At 48.4% G+C, this 9,408-nt stretch overlaps 1 long non-coding RNA gene across 1 annotated transcript; it reads right to left on the bottom strand.

Annotated features, from left to right (window-relative positions):
- Positions 1–284: 284 nt before the first annotated feature.
- On the bottom strand, positions 285–5,885 carry LOC121233613. Its single transcript, XR_005933480.1, has 3 exons — positions 5,755–5,885; positions 4,812–4,923; positions 285–392 (listed from the first exon to the last, which is right to left on the bottom strand). It is a non-coding gene; the product is annotated as an uncharacterized LOC121233613 (long non-coding RNA).
- Positions 5,886–9,408: the final 3,523 nt, after the last annotated feature.

Below are 9,408 nucleotides of genomic sequence, written 5' to 3'. Positions count from 1 at the left end.
ATCTATACAGAGAGATTTCCATTTCACTTGTGATTACCCTGCTGGTTTATAGTAGGAAAGGATCAGAATGATGCATCAGTGTCTTCTATAGTGAGCTAGGGAATTAAGAAGACCTCAGTATTTATTCCACATCACCACAATGATCCGGAATTACCTGGCTTAGCGTAATCAGAAACGAGCAAATGCTCTGGGGCTCGGCAAAGCGTGATTCCTCCCTCTGAGCAGCAGCATGGCCACCTGCACCCACCTGGGCGCAAGCGGGAGGAGGACTGAATTCTGTCATTTAGCATCTTCACGTCAATGTGTGTGAAATGAAGACACACAGTAATGCTGGGCTGGCTCCTCCTCTGCACAGCCCCAGTGGAGTGCGGGGAAAGCTTCAAAGATGGGTGCTGGAGGGAATAAAAACAAACAACCCATATATTATATATACATATGGGTTTGCTCCGACATATAAAAATGCACAAGCATTCAAACCCTTGAAACAGCCCGACAGACAGGCTCTCGATTCCCAGCCATCCTTCGCTTCCCACTGAGGGATGCAGGGATTTTGATACTAAACTGGATATTCCGGTTCCTCTGAAGATAAGCCCAAAATAGATTTCAGGGCATTTGCTTATTTTAATTCATATGCAAGCCCATCCCACCATGGGATTTCCTCCTTTTGGAGATGGCTTATCTGGTTGGTGGCTGGGTATTTACCATTAAAAGGACTGACCCCCAGAGGAGCTCTTCCCAAAGGTCTGGGATGCGGTGGCTCCCAGCAGATCCCCCAGCAAAGGCAGGCACCCCTGGGTGCCCCAAGCAGGCTGGGTGGCAGGCCAGCCCCCAGCGCACGGCGAGTGATGCTGTCTCCTCCACTCCTATACCTGCCAAGCAGCCGCGGGCAGCTCAGCAGCCCACGTAGCTCGTGGCCCTGCGGGAGAAGAGCCATGCTACCACCCATGCAGCCCTGGCCACCCGGCAGTTGTGCTAAAGAGAACCAAGGCCAGCAGGAGAGAGAGATCATTAGGGGTTTTTCCTCCATTTTCCAGCACAGAGAAACAAGACTGCACAGGCAGACTGTCCTAACACCATCGATGCTCGGGTAAAGCACAAAACACAGTTGATGGACCCCAGCGAAGACCGACCGGCAGCTAGCGGAAAGCCGTTTTGTTACTTGCCGGGACTTTTCCCAGCCCAACAGGATGCCGGCAAAGTTGGTTTGCAAGCAGGCTTGCACGGCAGAAGTGCTGCGACTAAATAAATGTGCTCACAGAGGTGAAGCCATCAGCACTGGTAAACCACCACCGCATACCGGGCTGCTGCCATGGCGCAGGCTGACCGGAGTTTTGTCTGGTGGCACTGCCAATCTCACGCGATGCCTGAGGGCCAGAGCACGGGCTCGCTCGGCCCCCGGGAAACCTGCCAGCAGCCCCGGGAGCTCTGCTCACCCCCTGGGGACCCGGGACAGCAGCTAAGTGCTCTTTATCAGTGCTGGGAAGATACGATAGGACGAGAGCAGAACAACAAAAGCTCTGAGACGTGATTTATGGAGGAAAAAAATGAGCTTAGTATTAGTTTCCAATGGCATTTAAGTTTCAGAGGCCAGCCAAGACTTCTTTTTTAAAAAAATCCACTTCACTGAAATACTCTTTTCTACAGGGACTTTTCTGTGTTGTGCTTAGATGGTGTTATAACAATAAACAGGCATCTTTGCCTTAAGGGACTGCAGATACTGCCAAAGCAGGCAGCATTTTAAACCTACAATAACCTTTAACTAATTGCAGAAGTCAAGCCAGACAGCCCAAAGAGGCACAGAGCTGGGACTTGGGCAGGCTGGGAGTGCGCTTCAAGGAAGAGTGACACAGCACGGGCTTTTACCCAGGCGCTGCTGCCAACTGGCTTACAGAGAAACTTTACATCACCGTAAAGCCCAGAAACTGCCTTCAAAAAACTAACCGGCTCCTTGAACGCCCATACAGTTAACGGTTTGTGAACTGAAGCCAACATATGATTTTCCCAGCCTCCCCGGCAAATTGTGGGGACCAAGAGGAACGTGGAGATGCAGCCCCTGACACGGAGACAGATGCTTCTGCTCCAAGGCACAGGGGATGCTTGGGAGGAACCTGCTTCAGATGAAGGCTGACTGCAGCATGGCACACTTGCCAAAAAGTGTTAAAAGCTGTGTCGGAAAGCAAGAAGGCAAGTGACTCTTTCTAATCAATTCTCCCCCTCCTCAGACAACAGAGGCTAGCAGAGAAGTGGGACGTGTTTGGGAAGCTGCTGAGCTTTGCTCGTTAGTTGCTCATTGCTTTTCACCGATGAAGATCAATGTTAGCTCATTGAGCATCAGCCCTGTTGTGGGGTTACTGGGCTAACGGCTCCAGTACAGCCACTGGAATATTTTAAGTGGGTCTGAAACCACGTTCCTCCTCCAGGGATCAAAAGCCTGCAAGTAGGGTAATCCAAACAGGGGCATTAATGCAGATGCTTTTGGCAGAGCCCAGGAGCTGGCAGTGGTCACCGTCCAAGGCCACATGGCTCGGAGGAGACCTGGGCTCCTGTCGTGGTGCGTAAGCACCACGCAGCCGCTCACTCACTTCTCCCCCACCCAGTGGGATGGGGGAGAGAATCGGGGGAAAAAAAGTAAAACTCCTGGGTTGAGGTAAGAACGGTTTAATAGAACAGAAAGGAAGAAAATAACAATGATGATAATGACAACAACAAAATGACAACAATAATAAAAGAACTGGAATATACAAAACAAGTGATACACAATGCAATTGCTCACCACTCGCTGACCGATGGCTAGTTAGTTCCTGAACAGCGATCCCCCCCAGGCCAACTCCCCCCAGTTTATATACTGGCTGTGACGTCCCATGGTCTGGAATACCCCTTTGGCCAGTTTGGGTCAGCTGCCCTGGCTGTGTCCCCTCCCAACTTCTTGTGCCCCTCCAGCCTTCTTGCTGGCTGGGCATCAGAAGCTGAAAAATCCCTGACTTGGTATAACCACTACTTAGCAACAACTGAAAACATCAGTGTGTTATCAACATTCTTCTCATACTAAATCAAAAACATAACACTGTACCAGCTACTAGAAAGAAAATTAACTCTGTCCCAGCCAAGACCAGGACAGCTCCCTTCAGGGGCCATGCAGCAGCACTCTGGTGAGACCATGGCACAAAGCCTGACCCACTCCAAGCCTTCCCAAAGCCTTTGGGGGGCTGTGAACTGAGGCCCTTTCGCCTGGCCCACATCCTAGAGCAGCCCAGGCAGTTTATTTTAAACTGAGTCAATTTTTAGAGTTACTGTTTATGAGCCAACAGGATTTAATTTGAAATCCTACATTGTTTTTAAAAAAATAATTAATTTAAGAGCACCCTCCCCCCAGCCTGGTCCATAAAGCTTTCCCTCGAGATGCTCAATTGAAAGGATCTGGAACTCATCACAGTACCATCTGCCTCTCTCCGAAGAGTGATCAATCATCCTGAGAGTTTAAACACCCACAGTGCCTTAATCTGTTATAGTGTTCAAATCAACCTATTTTAAACAGTGAAAGGGAGGACACGCTGTCCCCTCATGGCACAGCGGTCAAGCCCCAGCTTCCATCCATGCCTGCCAAGCTATAAAACACCAACATTTCCTAATTTTTACAGTCAGTGCTAAGACAGAGATCCTTCTTCTCAGGGAAGACGCACGGACAGAAACGGAGAGCTGCCGGGGACACCAGCTCATACATGGGCCTGGAACAGGGCTGAGGGAGCAGCGTGCATCCCAGTGCGTGGGCCTGAGGCGGGGTGAGCACTCCCCAAACCTGCTTTCCTTCTGCCCACACACAAACTTTGCCTGGAAGTAGAGAGGAGCAAAACTAATGCCTCATCCTACCATGGTTAACATCAGGGGTGCACGAAGGGCTCCTTCTCCACAAACTACAGGTAAATTCAGAAGTCAGTGGAAACCAAACAGTTACTGATGGCTCCATTCCCCTCTGCTAGGAGGAGGCGAGAGGCCAGGCCAGACGTACAAGACAGCTTTATTCATCCCAGAGCAACACTCATCAATCAACAGATCAAGTACATGGCGATTACTTTTCTCTTGTGCTGTCTGCAAGCTTTGGAATTGCACAAAGTGGGTGTTTTGGTCCATATCAAATCACTGCCCGAGAACAAGAGTGGCCCCTGATGCTGCTGAGGGGAGCTTCCCTCTGCCCTGCGATGGCTCGGTGCACAGGCTGGGTGCTGCCGAAGAAGGTGGCAGGGGCCACAGCTCTGGTCCCCTGGGGTCCCCGCTGCCCAGTACAGCCCTGTGTGTCCATGAGGCATCACCTGGCCTTTCTGGGATCGGGTTGTACAGAGAGACCAAGGGACCCGAAAGAGCTTCCCAGGAGAGCAATAACCAGCCTTTTAAATCCTGCTAGAGTCACTGTGAACAGCAGCGCTTTGCTTCTACGGTTTGGATTTAGGACACACCAGTGCAAGCCATCAGTGCCGGTACTGTTATATGAAATACTGGGGGAAAAAAAAACAGTACAAAGCATTTACTATCTTTCTGTTTCTAGCAGATGAGTAGGCAGTCTATTAAGAGAGTGGAACTGAATGTAGGGTTTCTTATAACAACCTGGGATGAGACATGCTGTCATCATTGGCTTAGAACAAGTCCTGCTCAAAAATCACTGTTTGTCCAGATTGGCAACAAATTGTTTGTTTTCTTAGACAAGAACACTGGGTAGTCCACTAGTTTGTGATTCATTCTCCACCACAAAGATCTCCACCCCAAGTTTCTCTAACAGACGGCTATTTGTTGACCTGCTAAAGCTTTTCTTAGCTTACCTGGAGACACCAGCCATCTTCATTGTGTTCATCTTCATCTAGAGGGAGAAACATGGGGCAGCTGAGGGTTCTGTTCATCACTTTACAGTTCGAGCTCCTGGATGTGGCCCTCCTGCATTGGAAACAAGCTGTAGCCATGAAGGTTGCAATTCTGGAAAACACATGGTGGTTCAAAAAAGCACATACATCCCACCCCCAAAATTGTCTCTATTGGAGCTTAATAGAAAAGGAAGTAATTTAAGGTGCTGTTTGGTATGCATATGCAATATCTAAGAGTTTCAGGACTCCCTATATGGGTGAAGAATAATTCAGGTATGCTTACACACCCAGACCTTGCAGAGGCTACAGACCAGCCTTCCACTGACTCTGCTGAACCTTGTTACAATAGAGGGCAAAAGATGAGAATGTGGTGGCCAGGAGAGGGGGTAGCATCAAGTGGAAATATTTGAGGATTTGAGAGATGAGTATGTGAATTAGGGGAGTTATAGGAGAAATTTAGGCATTGAAGTTTTGCACTAAAATATACCGGGTTTTCACTGTGCATGTCCAGGAAGCACCTACAGGTTGGACAATTGTCAAAGGGACACCAAGCCATACTATCACTTCAAAGAGGCCACAGTAGGCACCACAGGATAAGTGAAAACAGAACAAATCTGACAGATGCCCTACATTTATGGATTAAAAGAGAAATTTCCCTGACAAGCTCTGAGCCCAAGCCAATCGCACTGTGTTGCTGTATGCTAAGTAGGAGGCAACGGAGGCATGAAATGCAACGTCTGTCCCAGACCTTTTCCGTCTCAATCCAGCTGAGGATCTCTCAGTCCTGGCCATTAGGCAGATCAGACTGTAACAGAGATGAATCCAAGTCTGGGTATGGATCCTCCTTCAGAGCCACTTCCACCAGCCAGAGCATTGCTGGGTGAAAAAGGATTTTTGGAAACACCTGCGTGATAACTCATTGTCACTGGGAGCCAAAGGTGGCGTTTGTCCCTGTGCCACCAGCCAACCAGCTCCACTCTTCTCAGCTAGAAACGAGAAGGAAGGACCACGAGGCCTGCTGCCTCTCTGGACTTCACCTGCAGGCCCATGGAGCTTGCCCTGGAGACAGCTTTCGTGACGAAAAGGGCTTTCTTTAGGTAACAAAGCCACATCGGGATCAGTCAAGACTGATAAATAAAAGCCACGGCAAGTCATCCCTAAATCAAAAATATAGTTACAGCATGTGCTTTGGGAAAGAGCACAAAGGGCCAAAACTTAATTTTCCTTAAGTCAGCACATAAAATCATTGGCTAATGTCTGAAACACAGCTGCCTCTGTGATGCCCACTGAGATTTCTCTGGAGAAGAGAGGGAGAGAAATGTATTCAAGACGTAATGCAAGTAGCATGAGCTAAGCTTTTAATTCTCTTTTTCCCCATCCCCAGGTTTCACTCCAGTGTCACTCACAATGCTGGGTTTTTACTGATGTCTACATCTGATGCATTTTCAAAGCCCAGAAGTGAACAGCGCTCAAAACACAGCGAGAGCCACTTGAGAACCTCTTTCCAATATTTATACGAACAACCTCAGAGCTTTGAAAACATCTCAAAGCCCCCGTGTCCCACAGAGGCCCTCCATCACACCCGTGAGCTTTGGGTTTGGCCCAGAGCACAGGAAAAGCCTGAACTTGTGAAACAGAGGTTAGTCAGATTTGACTAAACATCTGGTCATCGTCAGCATGGAGAGCAGCACTCCAAGATGGGCGTTTATGATATTGGCCCTGAACAATTGCTATTTCTTACGAAATGGAGAATTTAACAGTTTGCTGTATACAAGGCTGTTTATTGGCTCCTGTTATTGTTTCCATCGGTTTCCTTTTCCAACACCCAGCTTGCAGAAGAACCACTAATCACATCCAGCAGACACCTCCCCAGACATCCACCGCGTACTTTACTCTGTCAGCAGCAGTTGCACTGCGGTCTGCCCCGCAGAGACAGCTCTGCCGTGGGCTGGGAACCGTCTTGCCGTGCATCCTCGCTGCTCCAGGGTCTGTCCGGGCTGTTTGCAGCACACTCAGGTCAGCTCCATGGGATTAAAGAAAATACCCGGTTCCAATCGCAATGATAACGCTTACAGAGTTTGCAATTATAAAGAAAATGTAGGCCAGCAATTGCGAATTTGACTCTGCTTGGCAGCAGGGACTCCCTAGCACCTTCTGAAACCCAGCCGCTCTCATCAGAGGTGCCTTCTTTGAGGCAGCCAAGTTGCAAAAACGTTGGCCAGAAATGTGTGAATTAGTCAGTAACTCTGTGAGTAACAGGAAGGGAGGTATAACGACCCAGACGACTGCTGCCTAGTCACACCGGCTGCGGAGCTCTGCAGAAAATGTTAAGAGCATTATTCATCCCGCCACTCACTGGGGAAATACACTTTCACTGCAAGGCTCTGGGGGACTGTGTCCATCTCTCTGTGCCACGTCCATAAAGCACCCACGCTGGGGACCCCTCACATACCGCCACGGGACAAATGGAGAATGGGAGCTATCCTGATGCTATGTCACCACACATTCCCAAAGCCCGTAGGAAGAGGTGATCTCCAGGTCTTCTTTGGAGAGATAGAGAGGATTATTGAATGAAACTGCACGGGGTGACATCCCCCGAAACCCAGCTGTTCTCAATAAGACAGCAACCCCGCCAATGGCCGGTACGTACGTGCAGCGCAGCGCCCTGTAGCAGTCTCCAGGCGAACTCAGCCCACATCAACGTCGCTCCGGAGCAGGGAGCCCCACGCGACGCTGGCCGGGCTGGGGTTCCTCAGCCATGGAGAGGTCTGTCGATACAAGCAGAGCCCTCCATCAGACCTCGTTTAGGTAACTGCATGGTGCAGATCCCACTACCCCCTGCAGACCGCACGAGCCAGCCATACCCAAACCTTGCAGAGGGAGATGCATAGGCTTACCTGTGTCTCTCAACAGCCTTGTTGTGCACATCGGGGTCCTTCACACACTTTGCACTGTGCTTGGAGGGATTCAGAGCAGGAATACTTGAGCATGCACTTTCCTGAACAAAGGTCGCAGCTCCAGATTGTTTCTCTGTGTTCAAACAATCAGGTTAATAAATCAAAATAAGCTCTCAGAAGATTCATGTTCAAAAAGGATTAAAAACATTAGGGTTTTTGCCAGAAATAGTAGACCCAGATACAGGGTTTGACCCCTGTTTTGCCAAACACACAGAAAACATCTGCACAGTCAAGCAAAACTACATAGCAAATTGGATCAAGATGACTCTGACCACATTTGTGGGTTCCTGAGATCCTTTGTTCAGACGGAAAATAAGCAAATTAATACGCAAGTCTTACAAAGTTTGGATATGCATCAATTTATAGGGGGGCTTTTATGCCTCTAGATAAACACTTTGCAGATTGCTTTGTTTAAAAGAGCACAAGACAAAGAATAGGAGCATTTCCACAGCACAGTGCGAAGTTCACTATTGTCTGTAAGTTAGATTCAATGCACAAATACAATAAAAATGAAGTCATGAAGTATTTTATTCAACAACATTCTAAGAATAATTCAGTAGGAATGATAAAATAGCAAGTTTATGCTTGTTCAGCACTAGCCAATAAAATTTCAATATTCACCCATCACATAGCAATATCACCAGCAAATCAGAGCCCTGTTAAAGGAAGAACTTTACAAACATATAGCAGAAGACCCAGTTCTTGCCAAGAGAAGTAACAGTGACAAAAGCACACTGGAGCCTGGCTGATTTAGGCAATAAAGTCACCTATAGCAAATCCCAGTTAAACTAGGCATCTCCACCGAAGGTTGTCTCATCATTGCCTTTACCCACCTAGATCCCTGTCATTCCAACATTCCAGGTGGATACTTCCAGCTCTTGGGTCAAACCAAGAGCTTTGGAGTAAGTTGCTGCATACCCCATAACTCTGATTTGGAGGTAATGAGCCCTCTGAACGTGGGCTAAGAGAAACGGTATTTGTTTGCCTTGTACAAACATCTGACCTCTATGTAACCCAGAGGAGGGTTTAAAAGGCACAACCATATCTCATTTAACATTTCCATCACTCGCTCTCAGCTCCTTGCCTTCACGAATGGCCCGTTCCAGCTTCACTGCTTGAGTGCGATCCCCGCGGAGCACGTCGCTGCGGGCAGCTCTCCCAGGGAGCTTCTCCAGCCAGCGAGGAGGAACCGCTGGCTGCTGCTGACAGCAGAGGCTTTTGAAAGATGATGGGCTAAATTCAATTGTTGTTGCTGAGGTTGTGCCACTGAGATCTTATCACCCTGGGAAACACACATGGAAGAGATTTAAACAAATATGGACACAGAAAGCAGAGCAGAACATTAGATTTAAAACTACACCCATTAAAAAAAGTCTTGCAATGCCTTGTCTCCCGATAAATACCGAGTCTCTAGTGATGTCCTTTGCATCCAAGTCCTATAGAGGAGGGACAGCCTGTCCACCAGCTAGACTAGCAAAGGACATGGGCAAAACAGAAGGTGTGGGTTTAAGCTATCACTGAAAACTCCTAATTCAAGTGTTTATTTATACAACCAACGATCTCCTGGGAACAGCAGTACTCTGGATCTACCTTTCTTTTGG

Source organism: Aquila chrysaetos, chromosome 10 (assembly GCF_900496995.4).
Source record: "Aquila chrysaetos chrysaetos chromosome 10, bAquChr1.4, whole genome shotgun sequence".
In the NCBI taxonomy this organism is placed as follows: Eukaryota; Metazoa; Chordata; class Aves; order Accipitriformes; family Accipitridae; genus Aquila; species Aquila chrysaetos.
The sequence above is the reverse complement of the archived record's forward strand: the minus strand, read 5'-3'. Positions and strand labels throughout refer to the sequence as shown.